The following is a 26,037-nucleotide window of genomic DNA, read 5'->3' as shown; positions in this document are numbered from 1 at the left end:
TAAAACAATAGTTAGGATAAAGTTAAGGAAAGGAAGATGGGAGAAAGTTAAGATGAAAGGAGGTACATTACAAGGAATGAAAGGGGTTGCAGCTAGGGGCCGACGGGACTGCATGCAAAGAACCTTGGGTTAGGTCTACAGTGCACTGATGGCAACATCTCCCTGCGGGAGATAAAAGAAGTGTTGAATTTCTGCAGTAACAATGGTAGCCATGGAGTACAACCGAAGTTACAGACATCAGCAAGGCGGGCTTCCCCGTCCCTTTAAACTTCAGAAGTTCAGTGACGTCAGAGGAGTAAGCTAGAATTCGCCCCAGTTTCCCGCTAGGTGTTGGTGAGTTAGGTCATGTTTGGAAAATCTAAAGAAAATGTTATTTTTACGTAAAAATTGCGTTTCAGTGGTGATGACGTACAAATGCGTTGTACAGAATTGTAACGGCATTTGCATTTGTAAAGGTACTGTTGACATTTTCAATTTTTTTGTGGTTAAACAAGGAAAACTGGCTCAGGGCTAGTAAATATCAAGGGAGGATTGTACCTCGACGTAAAGATACAGGGGTGAGCTCAGAAATGACCGTGCCTGTATTGGCTGTGTTCAGCAGAATAAAACCAATTATGTATACTTTTGTGAAATAGTTGATATCGGTTAATTTAGTCTTCATAATTTTCCTAATTTTGCCTGCTGATTCATTTTGAGAACTTTCGCCTTAGTACCATAGTAGGCTATGCAGTCATTAGTTTGTGAATTCCATTACCTCCATGATGACATCGAGGGAGAAATATCCATTGCTGACGGTAAAACGAATAAAAATTGGTGCAAAGTTAAAATATCCTACTTTGCCACCGAACTCTAAGATTAACGGTAAACTCGGCCAAAGCTTCAGTTGAGACAAGCATTATGCTCTGGAGATTGAGAGGGAAAAGTTAGATTTATTGACTTGCTTTAACTTCCGAGCAAACTTAAACTTGAGAAGTACTGGAAGATAAAACATATTTGGTTATTGCTTCCTCCCAAAATACCATTGTTAAAGAGACGTATAGTATTTGACGAAATTGTCATCAGGACGGGAATGCATTTCTAGGCCTATAAGTGAAAGCACTCCAGTGACAACATTTGTATGGCATCGGCATTTATGTTTGTGTCATGTTACATGTTAAATCTCTTATATTCTACTACTTGATAATGACAAACTTTGATACATTAATTTTAGACACTCCCTTTTCTCATTTCCACGAAAATATGTTCTAAATAATATACATTTATTTTAATTTCGAGTTAATGTACAATTTTGTGGTGAGTTACCTCCTAACTCATAGTGCTGTGGGATATTGTCGGATATTTATTGTACCCAGAAGTAAATGATCTCTACCAGTTGCCATGAAAACTTGCTAAAATAAAGAGATTGAGTAAAGCACTCTCAGATAACAACAAACCCAAGGATATGTATGAGACTGGAAGTGCACCTGGTACATGCAACAGTGATTAGAGTTGCAACCCATGACACCCCTCTCACGAAGAGTACTTTAAGGGATATAATACCTCTTCAGAATGGGGATCAGTCGCCTTTAAATGCTCTGGACACTCAGGAAAAGTAAAGGTAAGTAGAAATACTGCTTTTCTCTTCTGGTGAATAATTTTTTAAATGAAATGTATCATATGTTTTTGAAACGACTGAAAACAGCAACTCGTGGTGGACGCGGGTGTAATTTTGGAGGGAAATATAACGCCAGTAGAATTATAACGGGGTTTTAAGCTAGGCTGTGATGCGGGTTCTCTGTCGGTACTTATTTATACAGTAGTTGGTAATATTTTTGTGATAGTCTGAGATGAACTCTGTGTTTTACTTCGTAAAGGGCTGTTAAAATGTCTTTGAACGTTGCATCATCATTTCTTTATAGCCTAATTGAGTATGAGCGTTTGGCTGCAATCTTTTGTTCGATGAACTTTTGTCATGTAGACGCTGTTAATTACAGCCTGTGACAGTAATTAAAAACATTGTTTATTTAGGCATAGTTTTGAAAATATATATAAATTATTTGTTAACATAGCACGAACAACTGTAATATGGAACGTCCTTGACCACTAAGAGTAATGTAATGTTGGTCACGGAAAATAAAGAATGGTTCAAGGATATTTTCTTGCTCAATCGCTTCCCGGTACATTATATAATTCACGAAAATAAATCTCTACAGGTGGAAGTGTAGCGGTGTGTACCCTTGTTACGTAACAAGAATCTTAGGGTTCACTGCAGACAGAAGTTTTTTCTTTCTTTCTCTCTTTCTTGATATCACATTCTTACCCACTGGACTGAGAAGCTATTTATGTTCCGATTACACAGGACCTGCAATTATAGATGATTCTGAGGATTCTTTAAGTTGGTCTTTCGTGATTGTTGTGCATACAAGCGGACATACCAGTAAAGCTTTTATACCTGTCAGAGGGTGCCTCAAGAGAAAAACAAGACAACGGTTATTGTCACTTTCATCTCCTTGGAAAATACAAAGCATCAGCTGCGTTGTTTTTAATAACAACGAAAGCTCGTCAAAAGCACGCTCATCGCCTTGGCAGAGTGCGCCACTTGTCTCTATCCTGGGCCCAGTCTTATGTGTCCTTGATGTCAAGGCCATTCCATTCCAACACTATTTTTTTTCCCGCCATTGACCATTAGCTGTCGCTGTCTCAGTCTCTTTTCCCTGTTTCTTCCCCACACTTTTGAATTATCAAACTTCTCACCCTCCATTCTCTCCAAGGGACCAAACCAGTTTTAGTCATCCCTCTTTTCACCTAGGTCGATATTTTGACTACATTTGTTTCCTATATATTTTCTTAAATTGGATTTCAGCCCTTTCTTAACCTTACATGTATCATGGAAATAATTCATACTCACAGCTTTCACACTTTTCCTTTACTTCTATATGGAAAGTTAGCCTAATAACCCCATCAAACATCTCAGAAATTTTGTTACCCTACATATTCATCCTCTCAAAAGTTGCTCCGAAATCGTACTACCTTCGTTGACTCACTGATTCTTTATCCATTACATTTTCACACAATGCGCACTATCATTGCTGCAATTTCCTGGCTTTAGTTTACCCTCATAAACAAATGCAAGCCGTCATTCACATTCAGCTCTGCCTTTACAAACACTTTCAAATTCATTGATAATTTTTTGCAGCTTTTCTTTATCATAAGTTAATTCTGTATGTCATAAACAGCAGTCATTCCACAATTCATTCATTACTCCTTTTCTTTTATCACAAACTTGAACCTACATTTGTTTTTATTGAGATCTCTCATTCTCCAGCTGACAGCTGTAGGAACTAAGCACATCTGCATATTCTAACACAAACTGAGCTCATGAAAAAAACTTTTAAATTACTTGCAGCGAGTTACCTTATCCAACATATATCCTTAACATCTTCCAAACTGCTTACATGTCAGTTCCACCGCAATTGTTTTCTAGTCCTATGTATGCCTCATTCAGCTTCATCCTTTTTTTTCTCTCTCATACTTCCCACACTTCTGTTTTATAAGAAGCACTTGATCCACATTCCCTCGTATAAACCAACGCGGCTATTCATGGGTATTTGTCAGTTTTTTGGTCAAAAAATCTACCGTGTTTTTGAGTTGTATTTAAGTATTCTAATATTTTGTAATAATTTCCAGTAGACTCCATAAAAACTTGAGTTACAAAAACAAAGGGGCGGGAGGTAAGGCGCCCCCCCCAAAAAAAAAAATGAAAATTGGGGTAGGGATTGGTGCGGAGGTTTTATTTTTTTTTATTTGGGGGATGGGTTTAGTATCTGTACTAGTGGAGAAATTGTTATTTTCTTATATCAGTGACAACTCGTGTATTTCGTATAAGTATGTGTACATATTTACGTTTCACAGTAATTAGTCATTTAGTTCAGTTTCACAATAAAATAAAAAGACTAATTTCAGTCATCCTGCGCAGAGCAGTTCAGTATTCTGGTTAGAAACCTGTGGGGGATTTTACTTACAAGAAGTAAAAAATGACGGGAGAATTTCCTCGTAAACAAGAATTTGCCCAAGATTGAATTGCTTTACTTTGGTCTATTTCGTCTATTGTTTTGTAACAAATGATTCTTGTCAAGTGTCAAGGTCACAATTCTATATTGCAGGTCCGGAGGCCAACAAATGCACCATTGGTTGAATATCTCTGGAAAAAAAAAATAATTAGGAAACGTACGTACGACTCTAGGGAGTAAGAAGGTACTATAAGTCAACCAAGCAAATAATGCACAAGAGCTACTAGTCGAAATTCTTGGGAAAACCAGTAAAACGAGCGACTTTGAATCAGGAACCAAGATGGTATAAATCCTGTCTCCGGCCCCCGTCCCCCCCCACCTTCCTCCCCATCTCATCAAAAGACCATTTTGTCGAAAATCTTCGCGAAAATAATGAGATAAACGACGTTTTGAACCGTGTAGAACTGCGCTCTACATTTGTCGTGTGTCCGTCGGATTGAACTTCCTCCAGTCTTTGTGGTTTTGAATTGACAACTTCGATTTAAAACTATTTTATAATAATGAATGCATCTGATCGATTGAAATTTTTGTAATTATTATCATTAGAGCAGGATTTATGAAAGTTGCTCCTTATCATATTGTTGTGGCCCTCTTCTGCAGCAGCGCGGATGACTATGTGCGTGTATGCACGCAGTTGTGCTCTTGCGTGTGTGCTACAGCAGAGATTTAACTGTTTCCCATATTTGGTCTCTCTCTCTCTCTCTCTCTCTCTCTCTCTCTCTCTCTCTCTCTTAATAACGCACCACTACTTTTCGCGAGGAAAAATGTGCAGTATAGAATAATTCTTGATGACGTAGGTACGATTTAAGTAATTTATGGCATACTAAAAAATTGTCTCTAAGTATATAAAGCGAAGCAAAATTCAAAAAAGTTCAAGATACAAAAAAGTTGCAAAGTGCTGAACAATAACGTTAATGTTAGACCTAAATAATCTATAACCATTACTATTGCCTTATTTTATTTTTTATTTATATTAACGTTATTTTTATATTAACATTATTTTTGTGTTAACATTGTCGTTATTAAACGCCATTCACCGTCGTTATTACACGAAGGCATGTCTTTATATTATGGGAGTAAAAGCAAAACCGATAACCAATGTTATTATAATGTCTAATTGACAAATATTAACAGTTGTTAAGAATAAGAATCAGTAATAAACCTTACGTGAGAACATGATTATTAAAACAAGATTACTAAACCCTAATAATAGGGATTCACGAACTAATAGCAACATTGATTTGATGTACGAAATTTAGGCTGTCAAGCAGGCACTGGCACTTTGGCCAGTCAGCTCTTAAGACGGTGGAAAGAGGGAGCTGGAGTGGTTGGGCAGGAGGATGAAATGATCCAGAAAGTAAAGGATATGAAGAACATGGATCTGAAGGCGGAACCAGGAGAACGCCACAGTTGAACTAAGAGGTAATAGAGAGGTTGGACAGCAAGATTGAAAAAAGGAAGCAGGAATATGGGTACAGTAAAAGCTAAAAAGTGGTAAAAGTACAAGAAGTGGGTACAGCTAGAGGCCGAGACGAGGCTGCAAACACTTTAGTAAAGCCTACAGTACAGTATTAAGTTACATTATTGATTTAAGTAGTAACAAAAAATCCTTATGAAAAGAATGATGATATATATTAGAGACGACATGTGTAATAACCAGAATGACCTCTTGCCTATCCACCTTATTGAAAACACCTGAGAAAAGTTGAAGATGACCTTCTTTTGACAGGACACTCCTGGTGCACATAATGAGCCAGAGTCAGGAAGACAAAGTTTTTTTTTTTTTTTTATTGGCCATGATGCTCTGTCGCTTGATAGTATGAACGGTAAGAGGAATGACTGAAATAGTTTTCCATCAAAATGAAAGTTCATGGCAATGGTACTTACCTCCATTTGATGTGGGATTTGTCATATATATATATATATATATATATATATATATATATATATATATATATATATATATATATATATATATATATGTATATATATATATATGTATGTATATATATATATATATATATATATATATATATATATATATATATATATATGTATATATGTATTTATACATACATACTTTACACACACACACACACACACACACACACACACACATATATATATATATATATATATATATATATATATATATATATATATATATATATAATATTATGTAAATCACAATGCCTCTAAACTTTTCGATTTCTTTTGGCTATGAGGTGACAATAAATCGAGACCTCATGAGGTCATACGTAGCTGGTAAAAAGGTGACCAGTAGAATCTGTACATACACACAAACACACACACACATGTATATATATATATATATATATATATATATATATATATATATATATATATATATATATATATATATATATATATAGTAATGGTGGGTAGTTCCACAAAAAGCCAAACAACCACATTCATTTTTCAGCCAACAGAAAGACCTCATCAGCAGTGCATCAACCCCATCACATACTAAACTTGCATTACTTGGATATCAAGGCCCTTTTGTTTCAAATTGTCATGGATCCACTTCATCCTGTTTGTACCTGCTGACTCCTTCTTCTTCCTCCTAAAAATTCCACATAACTAAACCCCCTCACAACACTCGTCCAGCATGTGTGTGTGTATATATATATGTATATATATATATATATATATATATATATATATATATATATATATATATGTATATATATATATATGTATGTATGTATGCATGTATTTATGTATGTATGTATATGTGTATATATATATATATATATATATATATATATATATATATATATATATATATATATATATATATATATATATATATATATATATATATATATTTATATATATATATATCACATTAGCTGACCAACCTGGCACTGCCTGGGAAAACAGAATGACAAATAAACACTCTAAAACACTCTCTCTCTCTCTCTCTCTCTCTCTCTCTCTCTCTCTCTCTCCTTTCCTGTTAAGATAGTTGCTTCAGTTACATTGCCCAGTAATTTTGACATTTTATATTTCACCCCTTCTCACCCCCATTCTTATCGGGGCTGAACTTGGACTTAAAGGGCATTGAGAGTGTCACTACTCATCTCAGCGACCTCGAAAAATATGGATTAGACTCTAATATCTGTCATTTTTCACCCATTCTCATCCCCTTCGTATGGGGCTGAACTTGGACTTAAAGGGCATTGGGAGTGTCACTATTCACTTCAGCAACCTTGAAAACTATGGATTAGATTAATATCTGTTGTTTTTTATTATTTTTACATCACCCCCTTCTCATTGCCCCTTCCTATTGGGCTGAACTTGAACTTAAAGGGCATTGGGAGTGTCACTATTCATCTTTGCAACCTCAAAAACTGTGGATTATCACTAATATCTGTCTTTTTGGTTATTTTTACATGTCACGCCCTTGCCACCCCCATTCCTATTGGGGCTGAACTTGGACTGAAAGGGCATCGGGAGTATCACTGTTTATCTGAGCCCCTCGGAAACTGAATTAGACACAATATCTGTTGTTTTCGGTTATTTTTACATGTTACCCCCTTCCCACTCCTAGTCACTCCCTTCTTACTGGGACTGAACTTGGACTTAAAAGGCATCGGGAGTGTCACTATTCATCCAAGAGACCTCAAAAACTATGGATTAGACGCTAATATCTGTTGTTTTCGGTTATTTTTACATGTCACCCCCTTCCCACCCCTTCTCACCCCCTCTTCCTGGGCTGAACTTCGACTCAGAGGGCATCGGGAGTGTCAGTATTCATCTCAGTGATCTTGAAAACTATGGACTAGACTCTAATGCCCGTCATTTTTGGTTATTTTTACGTCACCCCCTCCCCACGCCTTCTGACACCCACTTCCTATCGGGACTGAACTTACCTCGAAAACTATGGATTAGACACTATCTATCATTTTCGATTATTTACATGTCACCCCCTTCCCACCCCTTCTCACTTGCCCTCTTCCTATCGATGCTGAACTTGGACTTAGAGGGCCTCAGGAGTGTCATTATTCATCTCAGTGACCTTGAAAACTATGGGTTAAACACTAATGTCTGTCATTTTTGGTTATTTTTACATGTCACCCCCTTCCCACCCTTTGGTGCCAGTGATGTCTTACCCTCAGTATTCTTTCCCAGATAGTAGGTCATATGTATACCAAGTCTGGTTGAAATTGCTCAGTGAATTTCATCAGTTATGCTGGAACATACACACACACACACACACACACATAAATACATCCATTTTATATATATATATATATATATATATATATATATATGTATATATATGTATGTATGTATATATATATATATATATATATATATATATATATATATATATATATATATATATATATATATATATGTTATTCACACACATACATACATACATATATATATATATATATATATATATATATATATATATATATAATTATATATTACTAAAAAGGACCTCATTCAAACTGGATGGTATTTAATGGAGTTTTTATTCAAAAGTTTACAAGCTTTCTTGGACAAACAGTCACATTATCAAGTATCCGTACAATGTACGGATACTTGATAATGTGGACTGTTTGTCCAAGAAAGCTTGTAACTTTTTGAATAAAAACTCCATTAAATACCATCCAGTTTGAATGAGGTCCTTTTAGTAATTCTACTAATGCACAGAACAATTGTGTATGTGATAAAAAGTTAATATATATATATATATATATATATATATATATATATATATATATATATATATATATATATATATATATATGTAAGTTACTTAGACGTACCCAAGTATAAGGAAACTTTGTCGAGAGGTCCGAGGAGCGTTTAAATTTTAATTGTTGCTGCCAAAGAGGCGTTAGAGTGTATATAGTAAGTGGCAAGTTTGGAGATGAGAAAAGTTTTGAACTCTTATTTATTTCGGCCATAGACTCTAGGTTTAAGAACAAGAGACAGATTGGTAGAGTGCGTAGACAGAGGAACGCACAAGGAAGGAATGAGTAAATGTTACAAATAAATAATCATGACCGGGGAGCGCTATTTAGACAGGTAGTTGTGACTGAGAAGTGGAAACTTGGTTGGGGAGGTGTAAATTTCAAGTGACACCGTCTCCTGGGCCGCAGGTTGCCGACACCTGCTTAGAAATTGTATAATCTATCACTGAGACGTCTTTTCCTTCATGAATGAATGTTTGCATTACGCCTTTTTCTGGTCTTCAAGTCGGTTTTGTTAATACTGTCATCATTGTTAACAAGGTTTGGGCATTCTCTTTTTTTTTCTTTTCTTTTTTTATTCGTTGAGAATACTCACGCCTTCTTAAGGAAATTGAATGTAATCCTTTCAAGGAAAGTAACACTGATTCTGATTTTCATAAAACTTATCTTTGGCCATCACTTCCTCTGTCTGTCTGTCTGTCTGTCTGTCTGTCTGTCTGTCTGTCTGTCTGTCTACATATATATATATATATATATATATATATATATATATATATATATATATATATATATATATATATATATATATATATATATATATATATATATATATATATATATATATTCAACGCCAAGTCATTTCTTCTAAAAGGGGATGGCTCCTGATATAAAACAGCCCAATTGTTACTGTCACAGTTATAATTTAACTGCCTAATTGTGGATGAACTGCTTGTGCAAAAACTCCCAATATAGCCTATTAGCCAATTCATGCATGCACATAAGAAGTTCAGCAGCAGTTTGTATATATAAATATATATATATATATATATATATATATATATATATATATATATATATATATATATATATATATATATATATATACATACATACATATAGTCAATACTCTGTATATATATATTATAAAAATATATATATATATATATATATATATATATATATATATATATATATATATATATATATATGAATGTCTTTTACTGTAATACAACAGTATAATATGAAGATAAAAAGTCCTATAAAACACTGTTTCAACGTTGCAATCGTTGAACTAACTTGAAAATTTTATTTGCTTGTCTGTATTCCTAATATACAGTGTACTGTATATATATATATATATATATATATATATATATATATATATATATATATATATATATATATATATATAGGTATGTGTGTGTATGTATGTATACGCACGTATATGTAGATAGGCTATATGAATATGGATATATATTTACATATATACATATATATATATATATATATATATATATATATATATATATATATATATATATATATAATCTTTTTCACTTCCAGGGAGAGTCCAGGAGGTGGTACCCTTATGTTTCTCGCACAGTAACTTGGTATGAGGTTGCTATCATTCCGTTCTTTGTTAGATTAAGCCCAGATTGTCTTCATCACAAGAACTTGAGGCACATTTTGTTTACACACATACATATATACAGTATATATACATATATATATGTATTATTGTTAACATGAACATGTAATGTCACTACATGACAAGAAGAAGAAACATGGTGTTCCATCCCATACCTCCTACTATCATTTAGTAAACGCGGTGAAAATTTAAACAGATCACTTTTGGGGTTGTGAATGTGTATGGATGCAGTGGCGATGGGAAGGAATATATGTGATAATAAATAATGGCTGGGATGCTGGAGGTGTAAGGCAAAAACGGGCTTGTTAGGATGTTACGAATGATTTTGAATTAGTCAATTAGTATATTAGAAAGATAAGATATAAATAGTTATAAGCTGAATATTACAAAGATAAGATATAAATAGATAAAGCAGTAGAGCAAGAAGCGATGATAAGAGAGTTTTTGGGGAAGTTGGCACCGTCACTTAGCAAATTTTGGTGATGAAAAATCATAGTTATTATATGTGAGGAGATTGCAAAGAAAAAATGGTGAGTTTGGGCTTCTCTGGATGAATAAGAATTGTGGTTCCATGTTATGAAAGGTGCTTGGTTACTGGAAAAGAAGGGTATCAAAAGAAGAATATTTGCGAGTATCATTGAGAAGGAAGGAATTATGAGGAGGAAATTCTTAGAGTGTGTATTTATGGTGGTTAGATGGGAGAGGAAGCTGAGAGAAAGCTGATGGATCTAATGATAAATAGTGGCTGGAGGTATGTAGGATCATCTCGTGACTGAAGGAAAAATAAAGAAAAGAAGGTAATTTCTGTTGAAGAGACGTTTCTGAATGTGGTTGTGAATGTAAAACAAATGAGTTTGATAATCAGAGAGTAAAGCAGCATATGCGGAAAACATAAGTGATGTCCAAATGGATTAGGCTTAAAGATACACATGACATGGAGTCTGAAGGGTTCAGGGTGGCGAAACGGTGCAGAGGAGGGAGAATAAAAGAACTGATTGGAGAATAGTGAGATGAGAGATTAAGTGAATAAAACGCTGGTAAAAGAGAGAAGAAAGAATCATGTCGGTGAATGCAAGATAGAATGGGGAAGCTCTTTTTTTATCAAAGCATTGTTACAAGTCCATTAAAAGTCTATATATGAAATTACAAGCTAAAGAGATATTCCTACAATAAATGAAAAATTACATTTATAATCTGCCTGTATGTGAAATATGTGGCTACACTGTCGTCTTTAACAAAACACATTTTTGGGAAAGCCAACCTGATAGATTAGACTTTGCTCGTTTCCGGAAACTTCAGAGCAAGACAACAGATGCCAACACATTTGGTAACATGATACTAAACTTGAGAAACGGGTTTTTTTTTTCCTTCATTTCAGTGACATTAGATTACACAAAAGTGTATCATGGTGTTTAATACTCCATTTGATGTAGATACGGAAAAATATTCAAACATTTATTATAATTCAGTGCTGTGATGTACTGATATAAAAATTTAATGCAGTGGGCATATCCCTTCAAGGGTTCTACTAAAAATAACTAAATTGGTATGTATTCCAACTTCAGACAAGGAAATCATATATATATGTTTGGAAGGACTTACAAACACAAGTAACTCCTCTCAAAGAGCAAACAAAAAATTTGATAGACTGTTGCCCCTTTAGATAATAATGTCTGGCCGTTATTAGCATTTCTCGTTATAATTAGCAATTGTCAGACAAAAACACCAAGAGTCACATAGTAGTTATACAAAAGACAAACAAACAGAAAGGCATGCAGGAAGAACCAAGAATAGGCTCAATACCAGCGTTTCTCAGTAAAAGCTTTGTTGAATAGAAATACAATTTTTTTTAATGCAAACATAACTTCAAAGTTCTCTGTATTAAACTTATTACCTCCATTTATTATAGGCCTATATGATGGTGCATCCTCCTAGCCCCCATTCACGCTCCCTATCTTTTACCTTACAATCTTGTCATTTCTCTGACTTCTTGCGTTATCCTAGTCGTAACCAGTCACTCCTGCCCACATATTCTAAAGCAACCCTTGCTTTCATCATTTAAAATGTTCATTCAGTCTCGGCCATTTACCTGCTACACCACACATCCTCAGAGCACTCCAAGATGAGCTTGTTCTAAGCCCTTGCTTGCCACACTCACCTTTCTACATAACTTGATAATAAACATTTGATTCATAACCCCTCTTTCTTGTCCAACCCCAAACTGCTGTCCTCCTAACAATATTTCTGTCTCACTGTGTCAACCAACATTTTACCACATATCTTCTCAATTTACCTAGTAATGTTTTGTCCCCATATTTCATATGGTCACCTCTGTCACCTTTACCCTTAGACAGAGGACAAAGGAGTTGGTTCCTCTTACCTATTCCTTTAAAACTTATCCATTCTCTAGACATACCTTACAAACCTTGGTCAATCATATAGTCACATTTTCCTTGGAGGCAGTAGTATCTCCAGGTGCTATTTATATTTTCGGGAAGCCCTTTTGTGATGAGGTGGTTAGCCTTACACCCTACTGCACAAATTTAATTTGACCCAGGTTGTGACATCTGGCATTTCTTGATGGTTACTCACCCAAGTACTGATCGAATGCAACACTGTTCAACAGTGCAGTGCATTAATGCCTTACAAACTGTACCACTCACTTTTACCTTGCACACATATTCTTGAACTTCTAACCCACCTAGCCAGCACTCATTTTCTTGGTTACATCTTACCTTCCTCCAGAAAATTTCCAACTAGCCTAAACAGGCCTTTCACCGACCTAGTATCACTCATTTTCTCTAAGAGGACAGAACAGCTGAAAACATTCTGATCCAACTTTCTTTGCCATTTTTTTTTTACCACACCTTGGTGTATCTCTACTTTTTTCACCCTCTCAATCCTTTTTACTCCACTTGTATGCAAAAAATTGATCTCATAAACTTCCATGATTTCTCTCCCTCACACTGCTGTCATGAAAAAGTACTTACTCAACAGTTTCTTCACATTCTATGATCTCACTACACAACCGATTTGACGTTCAGATTCAGTTACTCTCTCATGCTGCCACCATCATTTAAATTTATTGCTTAATACCATCAACAATCAACTACTTGTGTTCTTTCACAATCCATACTAGAGTTCATGCTTCATCTTTCTGGCTTCCATTACCCTCATAAGTTATTGTCATACCTTCGTTCGCGCTAGCATTCACTTTTAATTTTCTCCACATTCAAATGCCTTCACTAGCTTCTGCTGCATATTTTCGTTAGCACCAGTAGCACTGTTGTATTTGCATATATCAGCTACGCCACTCCATGTATGCCCCTTTTCTTAACCCACAAATAATTATATATATATATATATATATATATATATATATATATATATATATATATATATATATATATATATATATATATATATAATCCACGAAGGAAAGGAACACTGGAATGCTGCGAGGCCTTTTGACTTCGTCCTTTACTTAGCAGACTCTGCTAAGTAAACGACGAAAGAGTCGAAAGGCCTTGCAGCACTCCAGTATTTCCCTTTCCTTCGTGGGTTTTATCTTTATTTATATATTCATCACGTTCCATATTTTCGTGATTCAGTTATACACACAAATATATATAAAGTTATTTCCTAGTTATAGTGAATTGCGCTGTTTTATCTGGAAATATCGGCTGTGCCACACTCCATTCATGTCTCCTTTTCTTAACCCACAAATATAAATAATATAAAAATAATATTATATAGTGTGTGTGTGTGTAAGTTGTTCCATAGATGTAGTGAACTGGATATCAAACGATGTTTGTGGCTTAATGTTAGTGAATATAAAAAATTACGCTTGTATGCGACACAAACGCAGACACACATACATACATACATAGCTATATATATATATATATATATATATATATATATATATATATATATATATATATATATATATATATATATATATATATATATATATATATATATATATATATATAATGCATGGTAATAGATGGGTTCAAACAAGAAAATTAGATAAAATGATGTAGTAGCAATAAGTTTATATAATCCTGGTATGAAAACGAACAAGAATGAACAAAAAGTTTTGGGAAATTCTAAATCTGTAGCTTGTTGAGCTCGGAGCAAAAGTCAGAGGAAGTAGAGCCAAGGGGTTTAAATCCGTAAATATGCAGCGAGGAAAGAAATGGCCTAGTTGGTAGGTATGCTATGCATGGAATTGATACGAATTGAGAGATGTATGGAAATTTGTTATTAAATAAGTTTGGTTGTTGAAAATTCGTGGATTATAAGGCAAAACAGTGATGAAAAAGTGGGGAAAATTGTTGAAATATGAGTTAGGGCAGTAGATTGAAGACGATGTGAAAAGCTGTAATGGGAGAAGCAGATTGGTTTAAGGTATATCTGATAATTGATTTGTTGAAGCATACAGGGGAATAAAGGATGCGAACTTGGTGAAGGTTCAGGATGCGCAATAAGACAAGGCAGTGGGTATCTGGAACAAATGGAACAGTGTCTGAGAAGTTAGATGAAAAAAGGAAAAAGCTGTGTGCTGTGTTCATGAACCTAGAGAAACTTATGATGTTAAAAATGGGAAAAAACGAGTGCCCTGGAATGCTAAATTTAGAATGCATTAAAGAACTATTAACCAAAGGATGAATTAGATGTTAATATTAAATGTAAATGAAAGACATTGTGGCCACTGTGGAGAATAAATGAGGAGCAAGGTGTGCTGAATGAATGGAAAATGTGGAGTTATGGCAAAGAACGTAAGAAGAACAGCATGGGTGGCTTGTTTTGAAGTGGTTTGGTCATATCGAGAGAATGTAAGCGGGTAAGTTGGTGAGATGGTGCACAGTTTTCGAATACTTGAAAGGAAGGCCCAGAATATATATAGAAAATCAGTGAAAAAGGAGTTAATATTCAGGTAGCATAGGCTATATATGGACATTCACAGAGATGAGCACCATTATGACAATGTTTAGAAGGGGTTCAATGCACTGTTGTTAAGCCCTGTGAGTAAATATTCGATACGGCTGATTGTGTGTGAAGCATTCTGATAAGAGGCTCATGCCTTATGCAGTGGTGATTTTTCTTTTTGTTTTTGTACTTTTGCATGGCTGAAAAGTGTAAAGCGGAGCAGGAAAAGAAATGGTGTAACAGTAAGCTTTTGCTGATTAAGATATTCCTTATTATGTAGAGATTACTTTACAGTATTAAGGTGCCATTTCTTTCCTCATCTCTTTTGTCATTTTCCGCTGCACACTAGAAAACTAAGATCATTAGTAATCCTCCTCTTCCCATCTCTCACAAACATGGAAACCCGAATTCCACCCTTGCCTGTCATAACTACATAAGGAAATTATATATATATATATATATATTATATATATATATATATATATATATATATATATGTGTGTGTGTGTGTGTGTATTATGTATATATATATATTGTATATATAAATGTATAGTATATATATAAATAATATACATATATGTGTATATGTATATATATATATATATATATATATATATATATATATATATATATATATATATGTATATATATGTATGTATGTGTATATATATATTGTATATATAAATGTATATTGTATATATATAAATATATATATATATATATATATATATATATATATATATATATATATATATATATATATATATATATATATATATACATGTATTATATGACAGACGCATCACTTGAATGGCCTCACTCCTGTCGCCTTAGTTTCATCCTTTTCGTCATAAGAACGCGCTAAGTTGGGAGTGTCTTGGCTGGGGAGACGCGTAACACCAAAGTGATCATCAACCATGCTAGCTGCTGCTGTCGCGCAGACTCGACGTAGAGTTACCGAACTGACCTGCAATGAAAATAGTTGTGATTACATTAAGTTCCTAACTCGGATCGATGTCATAAAATAAGACCTTTGTACTGGACAAACTCCTCAACTACATGTTTGTGCGTCTTTCAAGACACACTTTCATTCTTCTGAGGCTCTAAGCCAACAATCCGCTCGTGCATGTTGCGAGAGAATTACTAGTGATTGATTTAATGATAGCCATATACTTGTGCTATTCTCTGCTTTTGTTATATAGCTAGTAAACTTTGTATCAAGAAACGAGAAAAGTATTGCTCTTCTAATGGCTTTACACAAAATTAACTTTACATTTCAATGTAATAATTTTTTATTAATATAAAATAAGCACATTTGTTCAGGAACACCTAGAAGTTAGTTCCACTGATAATCCTCACCCTTTCGGTGATGCAACAATGCGTGCTTGTGCATTGCATATAGTGTATATATATACATACATACATACATATATATGTATATAGCCGTGTGTGTATGTATAAGAAGGGAAAAATAATTTTCTTTACCGCAGGATCTTACCTTTCACTTTGCTTTATGCTGTTAATTTAAAAAAAAAAGTATATCTTAGTTTAACCAGACCACTGAGCTGATTAAGAGCTCTGAGGTTGGGTTTATTGAATTTTGAAAAGTATTTAGAATCTCTAATTACAAGCATAGCGAAGTATACTCTGTGCATTTTTTCTTGTCATTTCGTTAATAAAGATGACAGTTTATCATGAAATATCACGTTGACATTTTGAAAGAATAACCAGGTTATAAATAAGCACATAAATACGGGAAAAATTTAGTCACCTTCGTAGGCCGGGTTCATTTTATTTGCTATTATATGTCATGGTAATGGATCAATATGAACAGCTGAATATCAACAAAAAGTTTGTCATTTGACTGAGAGAATGACGAAAGACTACCTGCCCTGGGTGTGTACACTAATACAATTGGAGGTTATATACATACATATATATATATATATACATATATATATATATATATATATATATATATATATATATATATATATATATATATATATATGTATATGTATAAATCATGGCATTAAATTTATACTTTTATATATATATATATATATATATATATATATATATATATATATATATATATATATATATATATATATATATGTTGCACTTCACACATTCTTTCCACTACATAATTATGTAGTTTAGCCTACTCATGCACATATTCTCAGTAGGATGCAAAGTGCATGTGTGAAGCATTCGATACCTTACTGCTCTAACTTGACTTCATGTTCATAAATGCTTAAGTCTTTATTAACGTGGTGAAAATAAACATTAAGCGATAAAATACATTTTATAATCATTTAAAATGCTAGCCAATAAGAGACCCGATTTAAAAAGCTTAACATTTCTTCTGTAACCTAAGTTTCATTTAAACTGATGAGTAATTTATGACTCAATCGTCAGGGAAGAATTTATTTTTGTGAAATGTTGCCTGTGATATATTTGAACCGGTGACTCGTGCTGTAGGCCTTCTTTTCTCTGGTAGCTGGTGCTGGTAGCATGGTCGCTGCCTAGCCGGCCGGGAAGCTTCTCTTTCTCTCTCTCTCTCCCTCTCTCTCTTCCCATCCCTTTCTCTCTTCTTCCTCCTTTCCCCGGCATCGATGTCTGTCTTCTACCCCCGGGAACAATCATGTGCCATTTATATTTCTCGTTTAATCACTCTTACAGCAACCATTGAGAAAAAACTAGTTTCTTTGGCGACACTGATGATCAAACATTCTTTTCCTGTTCCTAAAACAACGAAGAGAACACCAGAAAAGGAGATTCTTTTCCAATCATGGTGGCTGACGGGGCGAATCAATAGGGAACAAACACCGTAGAGAAGTTGTGGGTGGAACTGCTCTGCACCAGACCACAGAGACCAGAGCCAACCACCACTACAGGATTTAATTCGCCTGTCTCTCACCAGAGGCGCCACTGCTGCATCGGCTTCATAAGGGTGATAATACACTGAAGGCGGACCTTGAAATATCTCTCCCGAAATGTGGTCGATAAGTGTTGCTTGATTTTTCTGGTTATCATGTCTGCCTAGGCCATGACTCTCATGCTGCATACATATTCCTGTAACAGGATGACGATGCTATTGTTTCTGATGCCGACTGCATCTTTAACGTGTGACCTATAGTGATACTGTAGTATCCAGTCGCCCTCTCTCTCTCTCTCTCTCTCTCCTTTTCTGGTTCCCTCCTCTCTCCCTCTCGCTGTACCCGTTCCTGGCTCTCTCTCTCTCTCTCTCTCTCTCTCTTTCTCTCTCTCTCTCTCTCTCTCTCACACACACACACACAGTCCGTTCCTGGTTATTTGGCTTTTAATCTGCTTTTTGATGAACGTTAGCATTCTTGTTCTGAGGACTTGCTATAGTTTGTACATTCTGAAAACTTGTAACAATTTATTGTTGTAAATTTCCTTTTTTTTGATACGTTCATATGACAGTTGTCAGCAACACAAGTGCATGATCATAGTGTAATACAGACAGTCTTACCTAATCACTCCCCAGACACAGTGACCATACAGACACCGTCACGCACTACACACGTGGTGGAATCACAGCTCACGTCTTTGTGCAGCGACTTTGGCCAGTTCATATTATGCTCGCGCGCGCGCGAAATCTCACAGCCGCAGCACGTGCACGCAAACGTATCTGTTAGTTGCTTTGTCCCCTCATCTGCTTTTGAAAACTGAAAAGGCAGCTGCAGTCCCCAACGTCCGTTCACTACCCAGCCACCATCCCTTCCTAGCAACTGGATCAGCTGCCCAGCTGCCTATTGAGGGAGGGAGACCAAACAGCTGCTGGCGTTTACAAATCGCCTGGCACTCCTTCCTTCCCTTCACAACTTAACCGAGTGCTGCTGCTGCTGCTGCTGCTGGCAGTGGCCTGCTCTTAATGACGGCATGGAAATGCCAATAACATTTTCTTACAAGATGGAACATACAGCCAAAAGAATTGAAGGAATTTGCTTGCCTTCCGTGAGGTCTACATTTCCCGCGCCTGTGCTTAAGGAGAGAGAGAGAGAGAGAGAGAGAGAGAGAGAGAGAGAGAGAGAGAGAGAGAGAGAGAGAGAAATTCCTCAGCTACTGATCATGCAGCCGTGTGTGCTTCCAAAAACATCAGGTTGTTTATATCTGAGGCCAAGTTACCCTAGGTTAAATATCTTATAGTTTAGTAGGGAAATTTCCCTGAGGTACGATTTACAGTTGCAAAAGGTTCAGCTTTGCTGAATTTCATTTTCCGCCTCGACAAAGGTTTCCTTTAAAGATTTTTGACAGCGTGGGAAATGTCCTTATTATATTACCTTTAATTTTTAGCGCATTTAATCCTTTATGTTCATGGGTGAAGTTAATTGCATTCCATTATGAGAACAAATATTTACGCGTTAAGTGCTGTTGAGGTGAAAGTAAATCAGCTTATGTTTTGCATAATTTAATTTTACATTTGGTGTAAGCTTTGGGTATCTAAGGGAAGTTGTAAAGTGTTAGCTTCAGAATATTCTCTGCTCGGACACCTCGTATTTTAGCCGTTATGGCGCTTTTCAGGAAAGCTTTATTTTTTTATCTTTCCATTTTTCATCAGGAAAATGGTACAATTCAAATATATTTTGCAGTAAGTCGAATTTGGAACGTCGTCATTTCGTACATCACACACGCGCGGGCGCGCACACACACACACACACACACACACACACACATATATATATATATATATATATATATATATATATATATATATATATATATATATATATATATATATATATAGATAATATATGTGTGTGTGTAAATTTCAAGCTATTTCTCATAACAATGGATGGCTCAAAATAACCAAGAAGGCAGTGGTCGTTGCCACATCATTTGTTATCTGCTGAATCATGGATGAGTTCCCTGTACAGAGCACTCCCAAAAAACCTCTTCAGGCACCTACACACAAGGCTCATCTATAGCACGTTGAACCCCTTCCACACACACACACACACACACTGAGTCCTACACCTTTACCTTTCCTGCCAATACTCCATCTGTCCAGCACTTTGTAGGTCTTCTACTTCTCCTTCCGCCTAATACATCTGGATAATACTTTATTTTCATTACCCTATCTTCCTTCTTCCCATCTAAACCACCAAAAGTCTCAAAATATTCAGATCCATCACTTTTGTATATATCCCTATTTCTCACTGTTACTCTTCTTAAACCCCACTTATAAATATTTCAGCTCAACACCTTCAGCCTTTATTCTACAGTTGCATTCAACTTCCACACTTCACTTCCATAAAGAAGAACTGGCTCATCAATACCTTCATATATCTTGCCTAGTTTTTCATTGGTACTCTAAAGCTTTCCAGGCTTCTGCACACATTCTGGTACCTCTTGCTGTACCTATTCTGTGAATGACTTCCCTTCCGCTCAATCATCATTCATTGTATTTATTTTTAATGGATTTTATTTACCCTCATCACCTTACCCTTGCTCTTATTACCTTTAGTTTTCTTTTTTAAACACTTTCAAACTCCTTCACTAGTTTCTCCCGTTGCTGTTCACTATCTCAAATCAGTACTGTCTCCGTAAACATCAACCGTTGCACACTCCATTCATGATCTGTTTTCTTATTTATCAATTTTGCATATACATCTAATGTCCTTTCTTACATCACTCCACCTATAGACCCTAATTGATAATATAGTCATAAAATACCCCTGTCTCAAGATCCACTTTTATACGAGACTAGTCACTCCTCTATCTACATATTCTGACATATGTTCCACTTGCATTACAAAAATTTTGAATTAGTTTTAACAACTCAACCAAAACCATACATTTTCAACACCCTGCACATTTGCCTCGCCATCAGTTCTATCATAAGTTTCTTGTCTAGACAAGAATGCCCCATACAGGGGTTTTCCTGTACAGTCAAACTCTTAATTGTTTCGTAACTGATGCTTAATCCACATATCCCCTTCCTTGGCTAACCTGACCCCGCTATTCCTTTATCAGTTCTGTATCATTTGTCTTGCTTTCTCAATCAGAATCCTACCATGGACATTCCCGGTATAGTAGATAATATTATGCTTACATAAATCTCTCAGTATTTTTTAACACCTTTACAAAATAATAAGCTTACATATCCATTGTGAATGATTAATATTACTCCTATTATTGCTTGCATGTTTGACACATTGTGGCAAATACGGTACATGAACTTTGGTTCTGCAAGATTACTGGTTCATGCGAACTCACGTTTGGGATGGCTGTTCCATAAATGTTCTTAGGTGTTGGTGGTGTTGATATGTCCGTTGACTTTCTTGTAACCCATATTGTGTTTCAGCAAGAGAGATTGGCTGTCTTGCCTGCAGCATAGGCGTAGCCTATAGGCAAAAGTTTTGTTTTTATTCAAAGGATTTGCTGTACCATATTGTCCTTATTGGTAGCTTGTAGAGATGAGTGAGCATGTCATTCTTGTGTATACTTTCCGTCCTCCAATGCAGTGTTTTATGACAGGATACTGAAATGTCAGTCTTGTTCTTAATTTGCTAATCATACTGCAACACACTTTTGGGCAGCTCTGAGTTGTCAAATGAAGACGGGACTTTAACAGTGTAGTCTTCCTTTTAATAAGACAATGATTCCATCTGAGGAACAGGTGTCATTTGTCCCTGGTGTTTTCATAAATAAGAGGGAGATATATTCCCTTCTGCAGACTTTCAATATATCAAAATTCCTAATGCCATATTTCTCTGAGTTACTTGACCAAATCTTTGCTTCCAGAAATGCTATCAGCATCAATGGTGCTCTGGATAAGGTTCTGAAAGTCTTTGCAAAGACCACCAGAGTCTTGCTGACAACAAGCTACTTTGGATTCTACTGCCCTCAGGAAAGTTGGGTGATTTTTTGGAGTCTGCCTGTTAAGTCTCTGCCTGCTCTGGACTGAATGCACTGCCGGAGGGTTCCAGTTCTTAATAGACTATAGTGGTGATTTAAGGGAAAATATGTTGCATTTTGCAGATGTGAGCTCACAGTGGCCTCAACAAATTGCATAACTGTGTTACAGCACTCCAGTATTCTTGGATGTATTTTAGATTGCTGATCAGAGCCATAACCTATATTGCTTGTCAGGAGTACCTGTAATGATAACTTTCCGACTGGCTTAGAAGTTCGTCTGGTGAATATTCTTTCAAGGTATTCAAATGATGATTACATAACAAGAAGTCAGTTGTGGGTGGCCATACCCAGGAAGAGCTTGTGTTGTTAATGTTTCCAGCCTACCACAAATCCTCCAAAAGGTTTTCTGCTCCCACCAATGAGTCTGATCTTCCTCTTCCTCCTCATTATCTGACACATTGTGACTCAACACTACCAGTAAAGCAATTAAGATTAGGAAAGTCAAGTGTCGTTTATTGGTTTGGTAGGTCAGAACACAGAGTTTCATAGCAGGTCTCTTATCCCCCTTTGCCGCAACCAAAGGGCAATGGCTCATGTAGGTACAAAGTTTGTTTAATCTAAATCAACCACCATCAGTCCCTGTAATTGAAATGGTAACCTCCATTTTTCACTTTTTAAATACCGCCATTTATAGCTCACCTGAAAGAAAATATAAGGCAATTCAATTTGAGGACCGAGTTAACCTTAAAAGATACAGATTCTCAAATTCCATTTTTACGATAAATAGAATTTTTTATTTTTTGTCTTCATCTCATAAACCTGATTGTTTAAAAAGTGGTATTATTGTAGACACGTATATGAACTGCGAAATAGTAAAATAATTAAAGTGAACAAACGAGTAACTCGAATAGAGATGCATTATATTTAAGGTTTCTTGGTAGTTTTAAAAGCAACACAATATTAAAAAAAAACTGAATGATCTTTTTCAATTATATCTGCCTTAAATTGACATCAAAACGTGCTTCCGACGTAAAGAAAAATCACATAGTGGCGTGTGTTCATCGACTATTTACCAGTTTAAGTGTGCCAAACGCAGAGTGGAATATATATGTTCTACTGCAGTATAAAGAAAGTTTTTTCCCAGAATCGATTAACAGAGCTGTCAGTTCGGAGGCACTCGGACTGCCACCATACCACTGGTAAGACGTCCACTATCTGCCGGAAGGAGTATTTTAAACTACTTATAACATTTCAGAATAAACATAAACTTAAGAGATTTGGAATCCGTATACAAGACGTCCACTATCTGCTGGAAGGAGTATTTTAAACTACTTATAACATTTCAGAATAAACATGAACTTAAGAGATTTGGAATCCGTATACTTATTTCACTGAAGAAGTATTCTTTAGATTTAGCCATATATTAATTCTTCATGCTTATAGTGTAAACGATTTCTTAGGTTTTATTTGGACACGTTTTCAAGATTTTGTAGCAATTTTAAATTTTTTATGTTTATTATTTCTGCGTCTCAGTACTGTAATATTGAAAGTATTTTAGACTTCTTGGCCAACAGTTGACTCATTTACTCCCGTGAACTGGCGTCACAAACTAGCCCAAACTAGTGACAGAAATTAAATTACACCAGCCTCTCTTGCGCGCCATCACTGCAGCGAACATACGCAGCAGCTTTGAATATAGAGAAATACAAAAATTAGCGTTTTTTTTTTTTTTTTTTTTTTTTTTTTTTTTCTGGATGGCTTTGAAAGACAATTCACGCCACTCTCGAGTACGCGAATAAACCAGCTTATAAGATGACCCAAGGTACGCAGGCAGCAGCAGAGGAATGGCTGAGGTCCACCACGTCTGTCTGGGTTCAGCTTGACTCTCGTGAGCACCACAGAGGTGGTGCCTGTTCACGACGAGTATTTTGAGTTCATGCCATACCGTCGTCGGTGCCGCTTGGCATTCTAGTACCCAGTGCTAAAACACGCACACGTGGGATCTTGGCAACATGTGTATTTGTGAAGCTTTTGGCTTTAACAGCCGAACGACTCAGACAGCCGCAGGCCTTAAATAACTTTCGTTGATTCTTTTTCAGATAGTTTCATTTGGTTAGTTTGGAATTCCTGGCAGTGATTCTGATAATGTACTGCTCTCCATCACCATCATCAGCATGATAATAACTTTTCACTATTATTGTTATGTTAGTAAGAATATGCAAAATATCGTGTGGCATAAGTCAAAAGTGTAATTGCAAGGCCAGATTCTGCAGAATACAGTATTCGAGTAAAAAAAATCTAATGAGAGATTAGAGACAATGAAACACACACATCTATATATAATATATGTGTGTTTGTGTGTGTGTGTGTGTGTAGCCTATATATTTATTTAATTGGTTAACTTATCTGTCTTTCTAATAATTGATCTCTCTCTGTATTTCCCATTACCTTCTGTTACTGCTTTCAGATGAACGCTACATTCTTTGGAAGCTTGAATTTCAAGTCAGTGGCCCCTGTGGGCTTGTCCACATGAATAAGGTTCATCTTCTGAATAAGAATAATGATAATATATACAGATGTGTGTATACTGAATGTACATATCAGCCGATAGGCAAATACGTGAATTTAAAAACCGCAAGACAAGACAGAAGAACTAAGGTAAAGTTGCATGGCGCTTAAAAGTAGTATGACAACCTCTCTCAAACCTATGAGCATCAAGATCAATAACACCTTTGTAACGGCTCCGCACTTTTACGATAATGGTTCAGTGGATTTAAAAAGAAGAAGAATAAGAACTGGCCGAGGTGACTACATCGTGAAATATTCTGCAGAGTTTCTACCGGACCCAAGTATACATTTTTCAAGGAAGGTGCCAAAAATTTGATGCACATCATATTTCTAGGTAGTATTCGATGGTATTATACAGTAACAAATTCACAATAATTTCCCAATGCTGCACTGAAGTGTCTGCCATCCCTGTTTCATGTGCGGGTTACATTTAAGCATACAAGTTTTTGGATATCAAATGAAGCCCTTTTTCAAGATGTCGAGTGACAAGAATTCCTATTTGTGGATTATCATTGAACCAGTTTTTGTCGGTTTGAAAATCTTGGATATGATTTATCCGAACTGGCTAAATATGCATATCTATCTTCCTTTACTCCTACTGCATGCCTGTCTTCGTTATTCTAAAATTTAATATTTAAGACACAACACACATACTTCAAAACATGAACTCTAGTATGCCTAAAGCTAATGGTAAGGAAAAAGTTTTAGCAAAAAAATATACCCTCTGCCAAATTTTTTACAATACTAACTTGCATCTCCCACAACAGCTGCATAGGTCTGTACATTATAGATCTGTACTTAAGAAGTAGATTTGTTCACAGAATGGCTTTGCTTTGCTCCTACATTGAATTTCTTGCGTACTTATCATCGAGGCTTCAAAGAGTTTTATCTAGAATTATTCCTTACTGTCTTCAAAACTATTCCATCAGAAACCACAGTAGCTTGACTCTCTGTTCTTTTGTTAAGTTTGTCAGCCATATATTAATTTTATACTGGCATCTGTTTGCATACTGCATAAGGATAGGTTGTTTTGGGAGTAGATTATGCATAGTGAGAGTTTTTTTATGTAACATTTCATTTCAAAGAGAATGCATACCAATATCTCATTACAGCTGAAGATTTTCAGATATATCCAGTGGCTGAAAAGATGGACAGAGATAGCTAATGGCTTTTGGTACATGTGGGTATAACTTCCAGATATCTGCCTGCATGTACG

General features: G+C 35.5%; 1 protein-coding gene across 1 annotated transcript in view; it reads left to right on the top strand.

The window, feature by feature from the left end:
- LOC136849217 (uncharacterized) overlaps window positions 1-26,037 on the top strand; it is a 172,310-nt gene that overhangs the window by 1,852 nt on the left and 144,421 nt on the right. Inside the window, exon 1 of the transcript XR_010856272.1 lies at window positions 1-1,597. This exon is cut by the window's left edge and continues 1,852 nt beyond it. The gene's annotated coding sequence lies outside the window, so the exon portion shown is untranslated. The remainder of the gene's footprint in view (window positions 1,598-26,037) is intronic.

The sequence above is a fragment of the Macrobrachium rosenbergii genome, chromosome 20, assembly GCF_040412425.1.
Source record: "Macrobrachium rosenbergii isolate ZJJX-2024 chromosome 20, ASM4041242v1, whole genome shotgun sequence".
NCBI classification, from domain to species: Eukaryota; Metazoa; Arthropoda; class Malacostraca; order Decapoda; family Palaemonidae; genus Macrobrachium; species Macrobrachium rosenbergii.
This window is presented reverse-complemented; position numbering and strand designations above follow the sequence as displayed.